The sequence below is a fragment of the Eleutherodactylus coqui genome, chromosome 1, assembly GCF_035609145.1.
Source record: "Eleutherodactylus coqui strain aEleCoq1 chromosome 1, aEleCoq1.hap1, whole genome shotgun sequence".
NCBI classification, from domain to species: Eukaryota; Metazoa; Chordata; class Amphibia; order Anura; family Eleutherodactylidae; genus Eleutherodactylus; species Eleutherodactylus coqui.
This window is the reverse complement of record NC_089837.1, coordinates 16464857-16487533: the sequence shown is the minus strand read 5'-3', so window position 1 is coordinate 16487533 and position 22677 is coordinate 16464857. Positions and strand designations below refer to the sequence as shown.

At 50.5% G+C, this 22677-nt stretch overlaps 1 protein-coding gene across 5 annotated transcripts in view; it reads left to right on the top strand.

Annotated features, from left to right (window-relative positions):
* DNMT3A (DNA methyltransferase 3 alpha) overlaps positions 1 to 22677 on the top strand; it is a 355992-nt gene that overhangs the window by 171542 nt on the left and 161773 nt on the right. Inside the window, exon 1 of one of the 5 annotated variants that reach the window (XM_066594399.1) lies at positions 17691 to 17752. The exons of the other annotated variants lie outside the window; for them this stretch is intronic. The gene's annotated coding sequence lies outside the window, so the exon portion shown is untranslated. Of the gene's footprint in view, positions 1 to 17690; positions 17753 to 22677 lie in introns of those variants that run through there. 5 annotated transcript variants of the gene reach the window in all.

Below are 22677 nucleotides of genomic sequence, written 5' to 3'. Positions count from 1 at the left end.
TCTCTTTTGCAGTTCCCTCTCTTTTCTGCAGTCAGTGATGTCTCTTTTGCAGTTCCCTCTCTCTTCTGCAGTCAGTGATGTCTCTTTTGCAGTTTCCTCTCTTTTCTGCAGTCAGCGATGTCTCTTTTGCAGTCAGTGATGTCTCTTTTCTGCAGTCAGCGATGTCTCTTTTGCAGTTCCCTCTCTATTCTACAGTCAGCGATGTCTCTTTTGCAGTTCCCTCTCTCTTCTGCAGTCTCTCTACTGCCAAGGCCCACTGATCCAAAATATAGAAATACTGGACTTCCACCACAAGTGATGTCTCTTTTGCAGTTCCCTCTCTCTTCTGCAGTCAGTGATGTCTCTTTTTTGCAGCTTCCTCCCTCTTCTGCAGTCAGTGATGTCTCTTTTGCAGTTCCCTCTCTCTTCTGCAGTTAGTGCTGTCTCTTCTGCAGTCAGTGATGTCTCTTTTGCAGTTTCCTCTCTTTTCTGCAGTCAGCGATGTCTCTTTTGCAGTTCCCTCTCTTTTCTGCAGTCAGCGATGTCTCTTTTGCAGTTCCCTCTCTTTTCTGCAGTCAGCGATGTCTCTTTTGCAGTTCCCTCTCTTTTCTGCAGTCAGTGATGTCTCTTTTGCAGTTCCCTCTCTCTTCTGCAGTTAGTGCTGTCTCTTCTGCAGTCAGTGATGTCTCTTTTGCAGTTCCCTCTCTCTTCTGCAGTTAGTGCTGTCTCTTCTGCAGTCAGTGATGTCTCTTTTGCAGCTTCCTCCCTCTTCTGCAGTCAGTGATGTCTCTTTTTTGCAGCTTCCTCCCTCTTCTGCAGTCAGTGATGTCTCTTTTTTGCAGCTTCCTCCCTCTTTTGCAGTCAGTGATGTCTCTTTTTTGCAGCTTCCTCCCTCTTCTGCAGTCAGTGATGTCTCTTCTGCAGTCAGTGATGTCTCTTTTGCAGTTCCCTCTCTCTTCTGCAGTTAGTGCTGTCTCTTCTGCAGTCAGTGATGTCTCTTTTGCAGCTTCCTCCCTCTTTTGCAGTCAGCGCTGTCTCTTTTGTAGTCTGTCCCCTCTCCCCTTCGGTTCTCTGTCTCGGGGAGCGCTCTCGCTCGCTCAGAGGCCGCGGCCCAGTCGGGGATCTCCGGCGCACAATGCCTCTGTGCGGCAGGCACATTGCCGGCGTCTCCGTGGCAACCAGCGCTGCGCAGCGACTGCCGGCATCAAGGTGTCTTTTTATAGAATATTTCGCTCCAATCACTTCCTGCAGACATGGCCGGTCTCTGCGGCCCCCGAGGCCCCTGAGGAGGCGGTGCTGGTCGGGGGGGATTGACGGAGCTTAACCCTCACCATCCTGCACTGCACTCCTGGTGGAGGGCCCGAGGGGCCGATGCCACCTTCCTATACTGGAGGCAGCAAGAACCCTTCTCTCCCACCGCCGCGAATGCACTGACCCAAGAGGCGCTGCATCATGTCAGGCAGCTGGCCTCTACAGGCTGCGTAAGACAGTGTGCTTAGTAGCCACTGGTGGGCATCTTGTGGGCCACCGGCAGCTCCTCCTGTTCCTGCAGTCCTGATGCTGGGGGGTATTCTGTAGGGCTCTGGTAGCTCCTCCTGTTCCTGCGGTCCTGATGCTGCTGGAGGGTATTCTGTAGGGGCCTGGTAGCTCCTCCTGTTCCTGCGGTCCTGATGCTGGAGGGTATTCTGTAGGGCTCTGGTAGCTCCTCCTGTTCCTGCGGTCCTGATGCTGGAGGGTATTCTGTAGGGCTCTGGTAGCTCCTCCTGTTCCTCCGGTTCTGATGCTGGGGGGTATTCTGTAGGGTCTGGTAGCTCCTCCTGTTCCTCTGGTCCTGATGCTGGGGGGTATTCTGTAGGGCTCTGGTAGCTCCTCCTGTTCCTGCGGCCCTGATGCTGGAGGGTATTCTGTAGGGCTCTGGTAGCTCCTCCTGTTCCTCTGGTCCTGATGCTGGAGGGTATTCTGTAGGGCTCTGGTAGCTCCTCCTGTTCCTGCGGTCCTTATGCTGGAGGGTATTCTGTACGGCTCTGGTAGCTCCTCCTGTTCCTGCGGTCCTGATGCTGGAGGGTATTGTGTGGGGCTCTGGTAGCTCCTCCTGTTCCTGCGGTCCTGATGCTGGAGGGTATTCTGTAGACCTCTGGTAGCTCCTCCTGTTCCTCCGGTCCTGATGCTGGAGAGTATTGTGTGCGGCTCTGGTAGCTCCTCCTGTTCCTGCGGTCCTGATGCTGGAGGGTATTCTGTAGGGCCCTGGTAGCTCCTCCTGTTCCTCCGGTCCTGATGCTGGAGGGTATTCTGTAGACCTCTGGTAGCTCCTCCTGTTCCTCCGGTCCTGATGCTGGACGGTATTCTGTAGACCTCTGGTAGCTCCTCCTGTTCCTCCGCTCCTGATGCTGGAGGGTATTCTGTAGGGCTCTGGTAGCTCCTCCTGTTCCTCCGGTCCTGATGCTGGACGGTATTCTGTAGACCTCTGGTAGCTCCTCCTGTTCCTCCGCTCCTGATGCTGGAGGGTATTTAGTGGGGCTCTGGTAGCCCCTATTCTAGCTAGGGGAAGGCCGTGTTTAATGCCACCTAGAGACGGAAGGCCGTGTTATACGCCACCTATGGGGAGGCCGTGTTTAATGCCACCTAGAGACGGAAGGCCGTGTTATACGCCGCCTAGAGACGGAAGGCCGTGTTATATGCCACCTAGAGACGGAAGGCCGTGTTATACGCCACCTAGAGACGGGAGGCCGTGTTATACGCCACCTAGAGACGGGAGGCCGTGTTATACGCCACCTAGAGACGGAAGGCCGTGTTATACGCCACCTAGAGACGGGAGGCCGTGTTATACGCCACCTAGAGACGGGAGGCCGCGTTATACGCCACCTAGAGACGGGAGGCCGTGTTATACGCCACCTAGAGACGGGAGGCCGTGTTATACGCCACCTAGAGACGGGAGGCCGCGTTATACGCCACCTAGAGACGGAAGGCCACGTTATACGCCACCTAGAGACGGGAGGCCGTGTTATACGCCACCTAGAGACGGGAGGCCGTGTTATACGCCACCTAGAGACGGAAGGCCGTGTTATACGCCACCTAGAGACGGAAGGCCGTGTTATACGCCACCTAGAGACGGGAGGCCGTGTTATACGCCACCTAGAGACGGAAGGCCGTGTTATACGCCACCTAGAGACGGGAGGCCGTGTTATACGCCACCTAGAGACGGGAGGCCGTGTTATACGCCACCTAGAGACGGAAGGCCGTGTTATACGCCACCTAGAGACGGGAGGCCGTGTTATACGCCACCTAGAGACGGGAGGCCGTGTTATACGCCGCCTAGAGACGGGAGGCCGTGTTATACGCCACCTAGAGACGGGAGGCCGTGTTATACGCCACCTAGAGACGGGAGGCCGTGTTATACGCCACCTAGAGACGGGAGGCCGTGTTATACGCCACCTAGAGGGAGGCTGTATGATGTTCCACCTAGAGGGAGGCCGTGTTATATGCCAGCTTTAAGGAAGCCGTGTTATATGCCACCTAGAGGGAAGTCGTGTTATATGCAGTACTGTTAAAAAGTTGTAGAACACGTTTCCAGATTTTATTGATATTTACAGTTTAACCCCTTAAGGATCAAGCACTGTAAATTTATGGCGCTTGGTCCTGGGTTTTAATCTCGGTCGATAGTAATAAAAATTTCCTCTGCTTCTACAATCAAGCAGGAGCAGGTTGGATCCTTAGCTGTCAGACACAGCCGGAGACCCGGAGGAGTAGGTAGAAGCTGTTTTTAACCGCTTCTGCCTTCTCCTTTACAGGCCACATAGTGCTCAAAAAGCACTAAGTACTAAAATGTGGACGCGGAAGTGTTAGGTGATCACATGACCGCCTGGTCCCATGTGTCACAGCAGAGGTGCTGGGTCCTATCAGACCCCGATCAGCTCTGCTAGTGACTACTTCACTACAGGGGGACATCTTATAGATGTCCCATCTACAGTGGAAAAGTGTTAAATAAAAAATGACAAAAAACATGTGAATGACCCCCACAGGTCACATGGAGGACATGGATGGTAAACAAATAGTTGCAAAAATAAGTTTAAAAAAATGACACAATTAAATGAATAAATTTATACATAAACAACACCAACCCAGACCGTGGGCGTCCGCCCCTGTAATCCAAAATGTACTTATATTACCGTACCTATAGAAATGAATTCTGAGCGCAGCGAAAATAATCTTACTGGCTGAAGAAAAGAAAAGAAACCAGTAAAAGCACCGCATGCATAAAATCTCTGGTTCTTAAGGGGTTAATGTCTGAAATGAAAGCAAAGAACAAACAAGTTAAGATGATTAAAAGTACTGGAATAACTACGTTTCCCCAATTACACCCAGATGTCCGCCTCCTCCCAGTCGCCCCCTCCGGGTGATATGACGGCGTTACACCATCGGGGTATTCTCCCTACAGCTGCAGTCACATGTTGCTCAGGAATCTCTTCCCAGCATTATTACAGAAGTTCCCACAAATGTGCCGCTCTGTCGGCTGCTCTGCTTCCCCCTACTGTCCACTTCATCACAAACAAGCTCAATGGGGTTAAATTTGAAGAGTTTGAAGGCTATCCCATACTTTGCAGCCTGCCAGCTTCTTCTTGTCTTCTTCAGTAGTTCTGACATAACCCAGAAGTAGGTTTTGGATCCTTGTCTTGCAGTAATATGAACCCTCGACCAACTAGGCGTGCACCAGAGGGTATTGTATGGCTTATCTAGATGCTATGGTAGTCTTTTTTGTCCAATGTGCCAATCACCCTGTGCAAGTTGCCAACACTAGATCCAGCTGAAGAGCCCCTGACCATCACTCGTCCTCCTCCTCAGGAGCCTTTCACCTACTCATGTGACGTACCAAAGATGTCAGATCAGTCCATCAGACCTCCTGCTCTTCAGTAGTCCACTGGAGGTGCTGCTTGGCCCCAGTAAGTCTTCTATCTTGTAGTCTTGGCAGCGGCTTCTTACTGATTCTCCCCCGTCAGACCTGCAGATGTCTTCTCTTCACTGCTCAAATGGAACCTTGGTTATTTCTTGCTGCGTTGAGCCGTGCTTGGAGATTTTGTGCTGTGAGCCGGTCACACAAACAGCCGACTCTCAGAAACCTGTCTTCTGACTTTGTAGTGGCCTTTGGTCTGCCAGACCTCCTCCTCCTGTCGGTTCCCTCCACTTCCGGTGGTGCAGGAAGCTGTACTGGCCGCCACCTTGGCTTTCCCAGTAATTTCTCTGTAGGACAGACCTCCACTTCTGAGGGTTCTAGTTGTTTGTCCTCTTTAGCTGATTGCCTTTATGATTACAATGTGTTCTGCCCTGAAGAGCAGACCTGTCCACATCCTGCCCTGTAGTGTGTGGCAGTGCCCGCTGTTCAGCACTGGTTATGTACAATCACAGGGTTGGAAAGTCCTCTACAAAAGTTGAGACACTTGTAGGAATAGTTTGCAGCCAATTTCAAACCCTATTTTTGCTTTCTGTGATTCAAAGCAGCCGACCTTGATGTGTTCCCTGAAAACAGCCCTTTGGTTAAAACCATAAATTCAGACTATTGTTACGTTTCAGGTAAAAATTAATAATATTGTTATGTTTTTAACTTACTTGTGAACCTTTGAACCATTTCATGTTATTATTTTATATAAGAATATATATATAGATTTCTTTGCTACCCAAATTGTGAATGCAGCTCTGGAGGTAATCCGTCTCTGACCTCTTGCATCCAGGAGTGTATACAGATGAGGTGCTCTAGAGCTGCTCCCGGACTACAGACATACCCTCCCCTAGAAGCATGATATGGCATCCGATGGAGCCTGCCGTGATGCCCATTGAGTTCTGCATGAATTGGAGGCATTGGGAAATACTTCATATTTGCAGATTGGTCTGTGTATTGCGCCCGTCCCCGCTGCTTGCAGCCTCCAGAGCTGCCATTCAAAATGACCCCAAAAACTCAAGCACAAATCAATCTTGCTGTGACCGGGGAGCTGGTTCTCCCAGCGCTGCTGCCTTCCCCTCCCGTCCAGCCGGGCTGCAGAGATTGATTGCTCCGAGCTCCCTTTGGGCAAAAGGAGTCAATACCATTCTCTAGCCTGGAACACACTCTGGGGGCTTGTTAATTGTATCCCTTCCACTGGGGCTTGTTAATAGGATGTCAGGAGGAGGAGGGGGTCCTGATCCCCCCCACCACCACCTTGAATCAAAGACTCTTGTAGAGCTGCTCTCAACTTGCTGAGGAGGAATCAGTGTCACACAGGAAAGTCGACTCTGCAAAGCGCCCACGGGATACGGCATGGGAAAGCGATGAGGCTCTTGTCTCAAAACACTCAATGGAAGAATAGGGCATTTACCAGAGTCCCATTCATGTGCGAGGCCCCAGACCTCATGACAACACTCATGGGTCTCACTGGGGGTCGTTTTTTATTATGCTTTCTCCAAAGTCGATTATTTTCTGCAGGGTGTGTGAGCTCGGGGTGACTACACTCCCAGTGCATGTACGTGCCTATAGAGGGCCCTCTCTGCTATACAGTAGACTGCCTCTCTGTGCTGCACAGATTGCAGAGCTCAGTGTATCCTGCAGGGTGTGTGAGCTCAGGGTGACTACACTCCCAGTGCATGTACGTGCCTATAGGGGCCCTCTCTGCTGTGCAGTAGACTGCCTCTCTGTGCTGCACAGATTACAGAGCTCAGTGTATCCTGCAGGGTGTGTGAGCTCAGTGTATCCTGCAGGGTGTGTGAGCTCAGGGTGACTACACTCCCAGTGCATGTACGTGCCTATAGAGGGCCCTCTCTGCTATACAGTAGACTGCCTGTCTGTGCTGCACAGATTGCAGAGCTCAGTGTATCCTGCAGGGTGTGTGAGCTCAGGGTGACTACACTCCCAGTGCATGTACGTGCCTATAGAGGGTCCTCTCTGCTGTACAGTAGACTGCCTCTCTGTGCTGCACAGATTACAGAGCTCAGTGTATCCTGCAGGGTGTGTGAGCTCAGGGTGACTACACTCCCAGTGCATGTACGTGCCTATAGAGGGTCCTCTCTGCTGTACAGTAGACTGCCTCTCTGTGCCGCACAGATTACAGAGCTCAGTGTATCCTGCAGGGTGTGTGAGCTCAGTGTATCCTGCAGGGTGTGTGAGCTCAGGGTGACTACACTCCCAGTGCATGTACGTGCCTATAGAGGGTCCTCTCTGCTGTACAGTAGACTGCCTCTCTGTGCCGCACAGATTACAGAGCTCAGTGTATCCTGCAGGGTGTGTGAGCTCAGTGTATCCTGCAGGGTGTGTGAGCTCAGGGTGACTACACTCCCAGTGCATGTACGTGCCTATAGAGGGCCCTCTCTGCTGTACAGTAGACTGCCTCTCTGTGCTGCACAGATTGCAGAGCTCAGTGTAACCTGCAGGGTGTGTGAGCTCAGGGTGACTACACTCCCAGTGCATGTACGTGCCTATAGAGGGCCCTCTCTGCTGTACAGTAGACTGCCTCTCGGTGCTGCACAGATTGCAGAGCTCAGTGTATCCTGCAGGGTGTGTGAGCTCAGTGTATCCTGCAGGGTGTGTGAGCTCAGTGTGACTACACTCCCAGTGCATGTACGTGCCTATAGAGGGCCCTCTCTGCTGTACAGTAGACTGCCTGTCTGTGCTGCACAGATTGCAGAGCTCAGTGTATCCTGCAGGGTGTGTGAGCTCAGGGTGACTACACTCCCAGTGCATGTACGTGCCTATAGAGGGTCCTCTCTGCTGTACAGTAGACTGCCTCTCTGTGCCGCACAGATTACAGAGCTCAGTGTATCCTGCAGGGTGTGTGAGCTCAGTGTATCCTGCGGGGTGTGTGAGCTCAGGGTGACTACACTCCCAGTGCATGTACGTGCCTATAGAGGGCCCTCTCTGCTGTACAGTAGACTGCCTCTCCGTGCTGCACAGATTGCAGAGCTCAGTGTATCCTGCAGGGTGTGTGAGCTCAGTGTATCCTGCGGGGTGTGTGAGCTCAGGGTGACTACACTCCCAGTGCATGTACGTGCCTATAGAGGGCCCTCTCTGCTGTACAGTAGACTGCCTCTCCGTGCTGCACAGATTACAGAGCTCAGTGTATCCTGCAGGGTGTGTGAGCTCAGGGTGACAACACTCCCAGTGCATGTACGTGCCTATAAGGGTCCTCTCTGCTGTACAGTAGACTGCCTCTCCGGGCTGCACAGATTACAGATCTCAGTGTATCCTGCAGGGTGTGTGAGCTCAGTGTATCCTGCAGGGTGTGTGAGCTCAGGGTGACTACACTCCCAGTGCATGTACCTGCCTATAGAGGGCCCTCTCTGCTGTACAGTAGACTGCCTCTCCGTGCTGCACAGATTGCAGAGCTCAGTGTATCCTGCAGGGTGTGTGAGCTCAGGGTGACTACACTCCCAGTGCATGTACGTGCCTATAGAGGGCCCTCTCTGCTGTACAGTAGACTGCCTCTCTGTGCTGCACAGATTACAGAGCTCAGTGTATCCTGCAGGGTGTGTGAGCTCAGGGTGACAACACTCCCAGTGCATGTACGTGCCTATAGAGGGCCCTCTCTGCTATACAGTAGACTGCCCCTCCGTGCTGCACAGATTACAGAGCTCAGTGTATCCTGCAGGGTGTGTGAGCTCAGGGTGACTACACTCCCAGTGCATGTACGTGCCTATAGAGGGCCCTCTCTGCTGTACAGTAGACTGCCTCTCTGTGCTGCACAGATTGCAGAGCTCAGTGTATCCTGCAGGGTGTGTGAGCTCAGTGTATCCTGCAGGGTGTGTGAGCTCAGTGTGACTACACTCCCAGTGCATGTACGTGCCTATAGAGGGCCCTCTCTGCTGTACAGTAGACTGCCTGTCTGTGCTGCACAGATTGCAGAGCTCAGTGTATCCTGCAGGGTGTGTGAGCTCAGTGTATCCTGCAGGGTGTGTGAGCTCAGGGTGACTACACTCCCAGTGCATGTACGTGCCTATAGAGGGTCCTCTCTGCTGTACAGTAGACTGCCTCTCTGTGCCGCACAGATTACAGAGCTCAGTGTATCCTGCAGGGTGTGTGAGCTCAGTGTATCCTGCGGGGTGTGTGAGCTCAGGGTGACTACACTCCCAGTGCATGTACGTGCCTATAGAGGGCCCTCTCTGCTGTACAGTAGACTGCCTCTCCGTGCTGCACAGATTGCAGAGCTCAGTGTATCCTGCAGGGTGTGTGAGCTCAGTGTATCCTGCGGGGTGTGTGAGCTCAGGGTGACTACACTCCCAGTGCATGTACGTGCCTATAGAGGGCCCTCTCTGCTGTACAGTAGACTGCCTCTCCGTGCTGCACAGATTACAGAGCTCAGTGTATCCTGCAGGGTGTGTGAGCTCAGGGTGACAACACTCCCAGTGCATGTACGTGCCTATAGAGGGCCCTCTCTGCTATACAGTAGACTGCCCCTCCGTGCTGCACAGATTACAGAGCTCAGTGTATCCTGCAGGGTGTGTGAGCTCAGGGTGACTACACTCCCAGTGCATGTACGTGCCTATAGAGGGCCCTCTCTGCTGTACAGTAGACTGCCTCTCCGTGCTGCACAGATTACAGAGCTCAGTGTATCCTGCAGGGTGTGTGAGCTCAGGGTGACAACACTCCCAGTGCATGTACGTGCCTATAGAGGGCCCTCTCTGCTATACAGTAGACTGCCCCTCCGTGCTGCACAGATTACAGAGCTCAGTGTATCCTGCAGGGTGTGTGAGCTCAGGGTGACTACACTCCCAGTGCATGTACGTGCCTATAGAGGGCCCTCTCTGCTGTACAGTAGACTGCCTCTCTGTGCTGCACAGATTACAGAGCTCAGTGTATCCTGCAGGGTGTGTGAGCTCGGGGTGACTACACTCCCAGTGCATGTACGTGCCTATAGAGGGCCCTCTCTGCTGTACAGTAGACTGCCTCTCTGTGCTGCACAGATTACAGAGCTCAGTGTATCCTGCAGGGTGTGTGAGCTCAGCGTATCCTGCAGGGTGTGTGAGCTCAGGGTGACTACACTCCCAGTGCATGTACGTGCCTATAGAGGGCCCTCTCTGCTATACAGTAGACTGCCTCTCGGTGCTGCACAGATTACAGAGCTCAGTGTATCCTGCAGGGTGTGTGAGCTCGGGGTGACTACACTCCCAGTGCATGTACGTGCCTATAGAGGGTCCTCTCTGCTATATAGTATACTGCCTCTCTGTGCTGCACAGATTACAGAGCTCAGTGTATCCTGCAGGGTGTGTGAGCTCAGTGTATCCTGCAGGATGTGTGAGCTCAGGGTGACGTCTGGGTGGCTTCCATCCCTGTGGATGTACCTGCCTATAGGAAGTTTCCTCTGCTCTACTGTAGACTGCCTCTTCATGCTGAACAAACTTGCTTCAGGTCCTTCCAATCCCTCCCTGGGGTATATTTATGTGTGTTACAGAGCTGAGGTGTGTGATTTCCTCCCTGGGTGAACATCATCCTCCTGCATGTACTTGTGTATAGGAGGTTCTTTCTGCTGTACAGTAGACTGCCTCTCTGTGCTGCACAGACTTGTTTGAGGTCCTTTCACTTCCTGCCTGGTGTTTTATAGAGCTGAGTGCATCCTGCGGGGTGTGTGAGCTGCGGGTGACTTTAGGGTGGCTTTCATCCCTGTAGATGTACCTACCTATAAGAAGTTCTCTGTGCTGTACAGTAGACTGCCTCTCCATGCTGCACAGACTTGTTTTAGGTCCTTACACTTCCTCCCTGGGGTGTAACCTGCAGGGTGTGTGAGCTCAGGGTGACGTTCTCTCTGGGTGACCCCCTTCTCAGTGGATGTACCTGCCTATAGGACGTTCTCTGTGCTGTACAGTAGACTGCCCCTCCATGCTGCACAGACTTGTTTTAGGTCCTTACACTTCCTCCCTGGGGTGTAACCTGCAGGGTGTGTGAGCTCAGGGTGACGTTCTCTCTGGGTGACCCCCTTCTCAGTGGATGTACCTGCCTATAGGACATTCTCTGTGCTGTACAGTAGACTGCCCCTCCATGCTGCACAGACTTGTTTTAGGTCCTTACACTTCCTCCCTGGGGTGTAACCTGCAGGGTGTGTGAGCTCAGGGTGACGTTCTCTCTGGGTGACCCCCTTCTCAGTGGATGTACCTGCCTATAGGACGTTCTCTGTGCTGTACAGTAGACTGCCCCTCCATGCTGCACAGACTTGTTTTAGGTCCTTACACTTCCTCCCTGGGGTGTAACCTGCAGGGTGTGTGAGCTCAGGGTGACGTTCTCTCTGGGTGACCCCCTTCTCAGTGGATGTACCTGCCTATAGGATGTTCTCTGTGCTGTACAGTAGACTGCCCCTCCATGCTGCACAGACTTGTTTTAGGTCCTTACACTTCCTCCCTGGGGTGTAACCTGCAGGGTGTGTGCGCTCAGGGTGACGTTCTCTCTGGGTGACCCCCTTCTCGGTGGATGTAGCTGCCTATAGGACGTTCTCTGTGCTGTACAGTAGACTGCCCCTCCATGCTGCACAGACTTGTTTTAGGTCCTTACACTTCCTCCCTGGGGTGTAACCTGCAGGGTGTGTGCGCTCAGGGTGACGTTCTCTCTGGGTGACCCCCTTCTCAGTGGATGTACCTGCCTATAGGACGTTCTCTGTGCTGTACAGTAGACTGCCCCTCCATGCTGCACAGACTTGTTTTAGGTCCTTACACTTCCTCCCTGGGGTGTAACCTGCAGGGTGTGTGCGCTCAGGGTGACGTTCTCTCTGGGTGACCCCCTTCTCAGTGGATGTACCTGCCTATAGGATGTTCTCTGTGCTGTACAGTAGACTGCCCCTCCATGCTGCACAGACTTGTTTTAGGTCCTTACACTTCCTCCCTGGGGTGTAACCTGCAGGGTGTGTGCGCTCAGGGTGACTTTCTCTCTGGGTGACCCCCATCTCGGTGGATGTAGCTGCCTATAGGACGTTCTCTGTGCTGTACAGTAGACTGCCCCTCCATGCTGCACAGACTTGTTTTAGGTCCTTACACTTCCTCCCTGGGGTGTAACCTGCAGGGTGTGTGCGCTCAGGGTGACGTTCTCTCTGGGTGACCCCCTTCTCAGTGGATGTACCTGCCTATAGGACGTTCTCTGTGCTGTACAGTAGACTGCCCCTCCATGCTGCACAGACTTGTTTTAGGTCCTTACACTTCCTCCCTGGGGTGTAACCTGCAGGGTGTGTGGGCTCAGGGTGACTTTCTCTCTGGGTGACCCCCATCTCGGTGGATGTAGCTGCCTATAGGACGTTCTCTGTGCTGTACAGTAGACTGCCCCTCCATGCTGCACAGACTTGTTTTAGGTCCTTACACTTCCTCCCTGGGGTGTAACCTGCAGGGTGTGTGCGCTCAGGGTGACGTTCTCTCTGGGTGACCCCCATCTCGGTGGATGTAGCTGCCTATAGGACGTTCTCTGTGCTGTACAGTAGACTGCCTCACAATCTTGCAGGGACGCAGCACAGTGAGGGTTGGGGGGACGTGTCGTGCGGTCACCTTGTAATGTCAGCCGGCGGTCTGATGGCGAGGTGTACTGCCTGCGCATCATTATATCATCATCTGTGTACATGTGACAGTGCTATGATGTCATAATCCGGGACGCTCCACACAAACCCCTCACAATGTCCTCACTCCGGGCTCCATCCTTGCACATCACATTCTGCCTGGTAACAGCCTGCGATTGGTGCAGCGAGGAGAACGTGGAGGAAAACACACAGAGACAAGGACCGCGAATGGAACACGTTTTTTTTATCCTTGGCTCTCAGCAGTGCCAGCATTAACCATGTGCTGGCCGTTCACGGGAGGAGTCCTCACAGGAGCCGGGCATGGTGGCACAGTTCGAATCATCATGACCTACTGGGACTTGTAGTCCCAGATACCTGAAGGGGTCTCTGCGCCCTCCTGCGGCTTTGATTGACCTTTAATGCATCATTGGATGCAAAGTTGTCCGGGTGAAAGAAACCTCCTGTCTGACCATAAAGGGAAAGCAAAGTATTGTTCTCTGTTATCTGTTTTAGGGGTGGGGGATGTCCACCTGTTGTCCACCTCTAGTTGTTGGCTTTGATCCTGTTGGATTTCAGTGGCTGGCGATAAAACATTTGGGCTAATCCTAACGCCCCATAGGCGGGCCGCACTGTAGAGCTCGGGGGGGCTTCAGCTTGGGGCAGGGGAGGACTTCCCATGGAAGGGGCTTTTCCAGTTTTAAATAGATGAAGCTTAATGCGTGCGTCTATGAAAAGTTCTGCAACTTTCTAATAGACTTTGTTTCCATTCGTCTACACTTCTGCTTGCTGTCAGTGAATGAGAACACTTGTTTCCATTCAGAGGCAGTGACTCTGTACACAGCTGGTCCGATGGAGAAGAGATACAATTGTATCAGTGTAGACAATGCTCTGTGAGCTAACAGACTGATACAATGTAACTAGTAGCGAGATCTGTCAGTAAGCAGTGCTGGGAGAGCCTTGGTCCTGTTGGTGAGGACAGCATTCCAGAGAGGGTCTATAATTGGGGACACGCCTGTGTAGATATAGAGCCCTTGTATGATAGGGGGTGCTCCTGTATAGGTGAGGGTTGCCTCTTATAATTGGGGGTGCACTGTATAATTGTGGGTGCCCCTGCGTAGGTATAGAGTACCCCTGTATGATTGGGGATGCTCCTGTGTAGGTGAGGGCTGCCCCTTATAATTGGGGGTGCACTGTATAATTGGGGGGTGCTCCCACGTAGCCATAGAGAGGCTGTATAATTGGGGGTGCTCCTGTGTAGGTGAGGGCTGCCCCTTATAATTGGGTGTGTACTGTATAATTGGGGGTGCTCCCACGTAGGCATAGAGAGGCTGTATAATTGGGGATGCTCCTGTGTAGGTGAGGGCTGCCCCTTATAATTGGGTGTGTACTGTATAAGTGGGGGGTGCTCCCACGTAGGCATAGAGAGGCTGTATAATTGGGGGTGCTCCTGTGTAGATGAGGAGTGCCTCTTATAATTAGGGGTGCACTGTATACTTGTGGGTGCTCCTGCGTAGTATAGAGAGCCCTTGTATGATAGGGGGGTGCTCCTGTGTAGGTGAGGATTGCTCCTTATAATTGTGGGTGCTCCTTCGTAGGTATAGAGTGCCCCTATATGATTGGGGATGCTCCTGTGTAGGTGAGGATTGCTCCTTATAATTGGGTGTGTGTTGTATAATTGGGAGTGCTCCTGTGTAGGTATAGGGTGCCCCTATATGATTGGGGGTGCTCCTGTGTATGTGAGGAGTGCCCCTTATAATAAGGGGTCCATTGTATAATTGTGGGTGCTCCTGCTGAAGTATAGAGTGCCCCTATATGATTGGCGGTGCTGCTGTGTAGGTGAGGAGTGCCGCTGTATGATTCGGGGTGCTGCTCTGTAGGTGAGGATGCCCCTTATAATTAGGGGTGCACAGTATAATTGTGGGTGCTCCTGCGTTAGGTATAGAGTGCCCCTATATGATTGGGGGTGCTCCTGTGTATGTGAGGAGTGCCCCTTATAAGGGGTGCACTGTATAATTGGGGGTGCTCCTGCTTAAGTATAGAGTGCCCCTATATAGTTGGGGGTGCTCCTGTGTAGGTGAGGAGTGCCTCTGTATGATTAAGGGTTCTTCTCTGTAGGTAAGGAGTGCTTCTGTATTGGTGAGGAGTGTCCCTTATAATTGGGGGTGCTCCTGTGTAGGTGAGGAGTACCCCTGTATGATTGGGGGTGCTGCTCTGTAGGTGAGGCGTGCCCCTTATAATTGTGGGTTTTCCTCCATAGGTATAGAGTGCCCCTGTATAATTATTGGGGGTTCTCCTGTGTAGGTAAGGAGTGCCCCTGTATGATTGGGGGTGCTGCTCTGTAGGTGAGGAGTGCCCCTTATAATTGTGGGTTTTCCTCCATAGATATAGAGTGCCCCTGTATAATTATTGGGGGTTCTCCTGTGTAGGTGAGGCTTGTCCCTTATGGAGGTGCTCCTGTGTAGGTGAGGAGTGCCCATTATAATTGCGTGTGTTATATATAATTGGGGGTGCTTCTGCGTAAGTATAGGGTGCCCCTATATGATTGCCGATGCTCCTGTGTAGGTGAGGAGTGCCCCTTATAATAAGGGTTGCACTCTATAATTGGGGTGCTCCTGTTTAAGTATAGAGTGCCCCTATATGATTGGGGGTGCTCCTGTGTAGGTGAGTGCCCCTGTATGATCAGGGGTGCTGCTGTGTAGGTGAGTAGTGCCCCTGTATAATTTGGGGTGCTCCTCTGTGGGTGGGACTGCTCCTGCATAGGTATAGGGTGCTCCTATATGATTGGGGGTGCTCCTGTGTATGTGAGGAGTGCCCCTTATAATTAGGGGTGCACTGTATAATTGGGGGTGCTTCTGCGTAGGTATAGAGTGCCCCTGTATGATTGGGGGTACTGCTCTGTAGTTGAGGAGTGCCCCTTATAATTGGGGGTTGTCCTCCACAGGTAAAGAGTGCCCCTGTATAATTATTGGGGGTTTTCCTGTGTAGGTGAGGCTTGTCTCTTATAATTGGAGGTGTGCTGTATAATTGTGGGTGCTCCTGCGTAGGTATAGAGTGCCCCTATATGATTGGGGGTGCTCCTGTGTAGGTAAGGAATGCCCCTTATAATAAGGGGTGCACTGTATAATTGGGGGTGCTTCTGCGTAGGTGAGGAGTGCCTCTGTATGATTGAGGGTGCTGCTTTGTAGGTGAGGAGTGCCCCTATATAGTTGAGGGTGCCCCTGCGCAGGTGAGGAGTGACCCTGTATAGTTGAGGGTGCTCCTGCATAGGTGAGGAGTGCCCCTGTATAGTTAGGGGTGCTCCTGCGTAGTTGAGGAGTGCCCCTGTATAGTTGGGGGTGCTCCTGCGTAGTTGAGGAGTGCCCCTGTATAGTTAGGGGTGCTCCTGCTTAGTTGAGTGCCCCTGTATAGTTAGGGGTGCTCCTGTGTAGGTTAGGAGTGCCCCTGTATAGTTGAGGGTGCTCCTGCATAGGTGAGGAGTGCCCCTGTATAGTTGGGGGTGCTCCTGCGTAGTTGAGGAGTGCCCCTGTATAGTTGGGGGTGCTCCTGCGTAGTTGAGTGCCCCTGTGTAGTTGGGGGTGCCCCTGCATAGGTGAGGAGTGCCCCTGTATAGTTGGGGGTGCCCCTGCGTAGGTGAGGAGTGCCCCTGTATAGTTGGGGGTGCCCCTTCGTAGGTGAGGAGTGCCCCTGTATAGTTGGGGGTGCCCCTGCGTAAGTGAGGAGTGCCCCTGTATAGTTAGGGGTGCTCCTGCTTAGTTGAGTGCCCCTGTATAGTTAGGGGTGCTCCTGTGTAGGTTAGGAGTGCCCCTGTATAGGTGAGGAGTGCCCCTGTATAGTTGGGGGTGCTCCTGCGTAGTTGAGGAGTGCCCCTGTATAGTTGGGGGTGCTCCTGCGTAGTTGAGTGCCCCTGTGTAGTTGGGGGTGCCCCTGCATAGGTGAGGAGTGCCCCTGTATAGTTGGGGGTGCCCCTGCGTAGGTGAGGAGTGCCCCTGTATAGTTGGGGGTGCCCCTTCGTAGGTGAGGAGTGCCCCTGTATAGTTGGGGGTGCCCCTGCGTAAGTGAGGAGTGCCCCTGTATAGTTAGGGGTGCCCCTGCGTAGGTGAGGAGTGCCCCTGTATAGTTGGGGGTGCCCCTGCGTAGGTGAGGAGTGCCCCTGTATAGTTGGGGGTGCCCCTGCGTAGGTGAGGAGTGCCCCTGTATAGTTGGTGGTGCCCCTGCGTAGGTGAGGAGTGCCCCTGTATAGTTGGAGGTGCCCCTGCGTAGGTGAGGAGTGCCCATGTATAGTTGGTGGTGCCCCTGCGTAGGTGAGGAGTGCCCCTGTATAGTTGGTGGTGCCCCTGCGTAGGTATAGTATAAGTGGTGTGCCCCTGTATAGTTGGTGGTGCCCCTGCGTAGGTGAGGAGTGCCCCTGTATAGTTGGGGGTGCCCCTGCGTAGGTGAGGAGTGCCCCTGCGTAGGTGAGGAGTGCCCCTGTATAGTTGGTGGTGCCCCTGCGTAGGTGAGGAGTGCCCCTGTACAGTTGGTGGTGCCCCTGCATAGGTGAGGAGTGCCCCTGTATAGTTGGTGGTGCCCCTGCGTAGGTGAGGAGTGCCCCTGTATAGTTGGGGGTGCCCCTGCGTAGGTGAGGAGTGCCCCTGTATAGTTGGGGGTGCCCCTGCGTAGGTGAGGAGTGCCCCTGTACAGTTGGTGGTGCCCCTGCGTAGGTGAGGAGTGCCCCTGTATAGTTGGGGGTGCCCCTGCGTAGGGGAGGAGTGACCCTGTATAGTTGGGGGTGCCCCTGCGTAGGTGAGGAGTGCCCCTGTATAGTTGGTGGTGCCCCTGCGTAGGTGAGGAGTGCCCCTGTATAGTTGGTGGTGCCCCTGCGTAGGTGAGGAGTGCCCCTGTACAGTTGGTGGTGCCCCTGCGTAGGTATAGTATAAGTGGTGTGCCCCATAGACTCAGGACCCACTCTGTTTCTATGTGTATGTTTCTCCTGAGAGGAAGCCCGGCAGCTTGTGGGTTTGCAGACGGTGCTGGCTGGCTTCCAGCGTGCGCTCCCCCCTCCTCTCTGGCTGGCTCCCCCCGCCGCTCCTCAGCCAACCACAAAACGCCACCAGGAACACGTGAGGTTCTGTTTTAGACAAAGAAAATTCTCAGTTCTTTCCCCCTTTGGCCCCATCCAGCCCCCCTCCTTCCAATCAAACTGCAATATCAGAGAGAAGGTGGGGGGCGCAGGGAGGAGTGGGGGGCGCCGGGGGGCGTGAGGACACAACACCTGACTGCATCCTCATTGCCGTGCAGACCGGGGTTCATGGGTATGTCCCTTCACCTTCTTCCTGGGATTTTGGCTGGGATGTGGAGGGGGAAGTGAGGAGAGTGGGAGACGGCGGCGGCGGTGGGGATAGCGGAGCGAATGAGGACACAGATTGCTGAGTAAGATTTTCTTCCCTGGATTTGAGGCAGAAGGATGGAGCTTGTACCCTCCTCCAGGATGAGCCGCTGTGGGCTCCGGCTCTCGGGTCTGTGCCAGGAAAGGGGATTCCGTGTGACGGTAGCGCTGCACCGGGCCCCGCGGCACTGGCAGGCATTCTGCCGGCTTCTCTTGTTTATGTATGAGAGTGTGTTGTGCATGGTGTGTTGAGTACAGCGAGCCGGGATCCCCCTGTATATGGCTGCACATATAGACGGGATCCCCCTGTATATGACTGCACATATACACAGGATCCCCCTGTATACAACTGCACATATAGACAGAATCCCCCTGTATATGACTGCACGTATAGACAGAATCCCCCTGTATATGACTGCACGTATAGACAGAATCCCCCTGTATATGACTGCACGTATAGACAGAATCCCCCTGTATATGACTGCACATATAGACGGGATCCCCCTGTATATGACTGCACATATATACGGGATCCCCCTGTATATGACTGCACATATAGACGGGATCCCCCTGTATATGACTGCACGTATAGACGGGATCCCCCTGTATATGACTGCACGTATAGACAGGACCCCTGTATATGACTGCACGTATAGACAGGATCCCCCTGTATATGACTGCACGTATAGACAGGATCCCCCTGCATATGACTGCACATATAGACGGGATCCCCCTGCATACGGCTGCACATATAGATGGGATCCCCTCCACATCGTCACATTTCCTACATTTATTGTGTGTTTGTAAACAGCGGCAAATATTGTGCTGGAAGCGAAAAGTCGCCATGGACATCGTTGTAATCTCACGGCTGGAGGAGAACTGTGCGCCTCATAATAAAGGAGAGACAACTGGCTTATCCCTACCGGCACCCCAAAAGTGTGACTGAACCCGTAATAAATCGCATTTCTCCAAAATTCAGCCAGATAGACTGTATGCGCATTTGTAGCCGCCCAGATGTGACTCCTAAGTTGACCTCTTTACTCAGACTGTCCAAGTGTGACTATTAATGTGAACATCTAGATGTGTGACTGTAACCAGCAGAGATGTAACCACTACAGATGTGAGAGTATAAGAAGTCCAGGACCGTATGTAACTGTAACAACTACAGATGTGAGAGTATAAGACGTCCAGGACTGTATGTAACTGTAACAACTACAGATGTGAGAGTATAAGAAGTCCAGGACTGTATGTAACTAACAACTACAGATGTGAGAGTATAAGAAGTCTAGGACTGTATGTAACTGTAACAACTACAGATGTGAGAGTATAAGAAGTCCAGGACTGTATGTAACTGTAACAACTACAGATGTGAGAGTATAAGAAGTCCAAGACTGTATGTAACTGTAACAACTACAGATGTGAGAGTATAAGAAGTCCAGGACCGTATGTAACTGTAACAACTACAGATGTGAGAGTATAAGACGTCCAGGACTGTATGTAACTGTAACAACTACAGATGTGAGAGTATAAGACGTCCAGGACTGTATGTAACTAAGAACTACAGATGTGAGTGTATAAGAAGTCCAGGACTGTATGTAACTAACAACTACAGATGTGAGAGTATAAGAAGTCTAGGACTGTATGTAACTGTAACAACTACAGATGTGAGAGTATAAGAAGTCCAGGACTGTATGTAACTAAGAACTACAGATGTGAGAGTATAAGAGGTCCAGGACTGTATGTAACTAAGAACTACAGATGTGAGAGTATAAGAGGTCCAGGACTGTATGTAACTAAGAACTACAGATGTGAGAGTATAAGAAGTCCAGGACTGTATGTAACTGTAACAACTACAGATGTGAGAGTATAAGAAGTCCAGGACTGTATGTAACTAAGAACTACAGATGTGAGTGTATAAGAAGTCCAGGACTGTATGTAACTAACAACTACAGATGTGAGAGTATAAGAAGTCCAGGACTGTATGTAACTAACAACTACAGATGTGAGAGTATAAGAAGTCCAGGACTGTATGTAACTAAGAACTACAGATGTGAGAGTATAAGAAGTCCAGGACTGTATGTAACTAACAACTACAGATGTGAGAGTATAAGAAGTCCAGGACTGTATGTAACTAAGAACTACAGATGTGAGAGTATAAGACGTCCAGGACTGTATGTAACTGTAACAACTACAGATGTGAGAGTATAAGAAGTCCAGGACTGTATGTAACTGTAACAACTACAGATGTGAGAGTATAAGACGTCCAGGACTGTATGTAACTAACAACTACAGATGTGAGTGTATAAGAAGTCCAGGACTGTATGTAACTAACAACTACAGATGTGAGAGTATAAGAAGTCCAGGACTGTATGTAACTGTAACAACTACAGATGTGAGAGTATAAGAAGTCCAGGACTGTATGTAACTGTAACAACTACAGATGTGAGAGTATAAGAAGTCCAGGACTGTATGTAACTAACAACTACAGATGTGAGAGTATAAGAAGTCCAGGACTGTATGTAACTGTAACAACTACAGATGTGAGTGTATAAGAAGTCCACGACTGTATGTAACTAACAACTACAGATGTGAGAGTATAAGAAGTCTAGGACTATATGTAACTGTAACAACTACAGATGTGAGAGTATAAGAAGTCCAGGACTGAATGTAACTGTAACAACTACAGATGTGAGAGTATAAGAAGTCTAGGACTGTATGTAACTGTAACAACTACAGATGTGAGAGTATAAGAAGTCCACGACTGTATGTAACTAACAACTACAGATGTGAGAGTATAAGAAGTCCAGGACTGTATGTAACTGTAACAACTACAGATGTGAGAGTATAAGAAGTCCAGGACTGTATGTAACTGTAACAACTACAGATGTGAGAGTATAAGAAGTCCAGGACTGTATGTAACTGTAACAACTACAGATGTGAGAGTATAAGAAGTCCAGGACCGTATGTAACTGTAACAACTACAGATGTGAGAGTATAAGAAGTCCAGGACTGTATGTAACTGTAACAACTACAGATGTGAGAGTATAAGAAGTCCAGGACTGTATGTAACTGTAACAACTACAGATGTGAGAGTATAAGAAGTCCAGGACTGTATGTAACTAACAACTACAGATGTGAGAGTATAAGAAGTCCAGGACCGTATGTAACTGTAACAACTACAGATGTGAGAGTATAAGAAGTCCAGGACTGTATGTAACTAAGAACTACAGATGTGAGAGTATAAGAAGTCTAGGACTGTATGTAACTGTAACAACTACAGATGTGAGTGTATAAGAAGTCTAGGACTGTATGTAACTGTAACAACTACAGATGTGAGAGTATAAGAAGTCTAGGACTGTATGTAACTGTAACAACTACAGATGTGAGAGAATAAGAAGTCCAGGACTGTATGTAACTAACAACTACAGATGTGAGTATATAACAAGTCTAGGACTGTATGTAACTAAGAACTACAGATGTGAGAGTATAAGAAGTCCAGGACTGTATGTAACTGTAACGACTACAGATGTGAGAGTATAAGAAGTCCAGGACTGTATGTAACTGTAACAACTACAGATGTGAATGTATAAGAAGTCTAGGACTGTATGTAACTGTAACAACTACAGATGTGAGAGTATAAGAAGTCTAGGACTGTATGTAACTGTAACAACTACAGATGTGAGTGTATAAGAAGTCTAGGACTGTATGTAACTGTAACAACTACAGATGTGAGAGTATAAGAAGTCTAGGACTGTATGTAACTGTAACAACTACAGATGTGAGAGAATAAGAAGTCCAGGACTGTATGTAACTAACAACTACAGATGTGAGTATATAACAAGTCTAGGACTGTATGTAACTAAGAACTACAGATGTGAGAGTATAAGAAGTCCAGGACTGTATGTAACTGTAACGACTACAGATGTGAGAGTATAAGAAGTCCAGGACTGTATGTAACTGTAACAACTACAGATGTGAGAGTATAAGAAGTCCAGGACTGTATGTAACTGTAACCACTACAGATGTGAGAGTATAAGAAGTCCAGGACTGTATGTAACTAAGAACTACAGATGTGAGAGTATAAGAAGTCCAGGACTGTATGTAACTAAGAACTACAGATGTGAGAGTATAAGAAGTCCAGGACTGTATGTAACTGTAACAACTACAGATGTGAGTGTATAAGACGTCCAGGACTGTATGTAACTGTAACAACTACAGATGTGAGAGTATAAGAAGTCTAGGACTGTATGTAACTAACAACTACAGATGTGAGAGTATAAGAAGTCCAGGACTGTATGTAACTAACAACTACAGATGTGAGAGTATAAGAAGTCCAGGACTGTATGTAACTAAGAACTACAGATGTGAGAGTATAAGAAGTCCAGGACTGTATGTAACTAAGAACTACAGATGTGAGAGTATAAGACGTCCAGGACTGTATGTAACTAAGAACTACAGATGTGAGAGTATAAGAAGTCCAGGACTGTATGTAACTAAGAACTACAGATGTGAGAGTATAAGAAGTCCAGGACTGTATGTAACTAACAACTACAGATGTGAGAGTATAAGAAGTCCAGGTCTGTATGTAACTGTAACAACTACAGATGTGAGAGTATAAGAAGTCCAGGACTGTATGTAACTAACAACTACAGATGTGAGAGTATAAGAAGTCCAGGACTGTATGTAACTGTAACAACTACAGATGTGAGAGTATAAGAAGTCCAGGACTGTATGTAACTGTAAAAACTACAGATGTGAGAGTATAAGAAGTCCAGGACTGTATGTAACTAAGAACTACAGATGTGAGAGTATAAGACGTCCAGGACTGTATGTAACTAACAACTACAGATG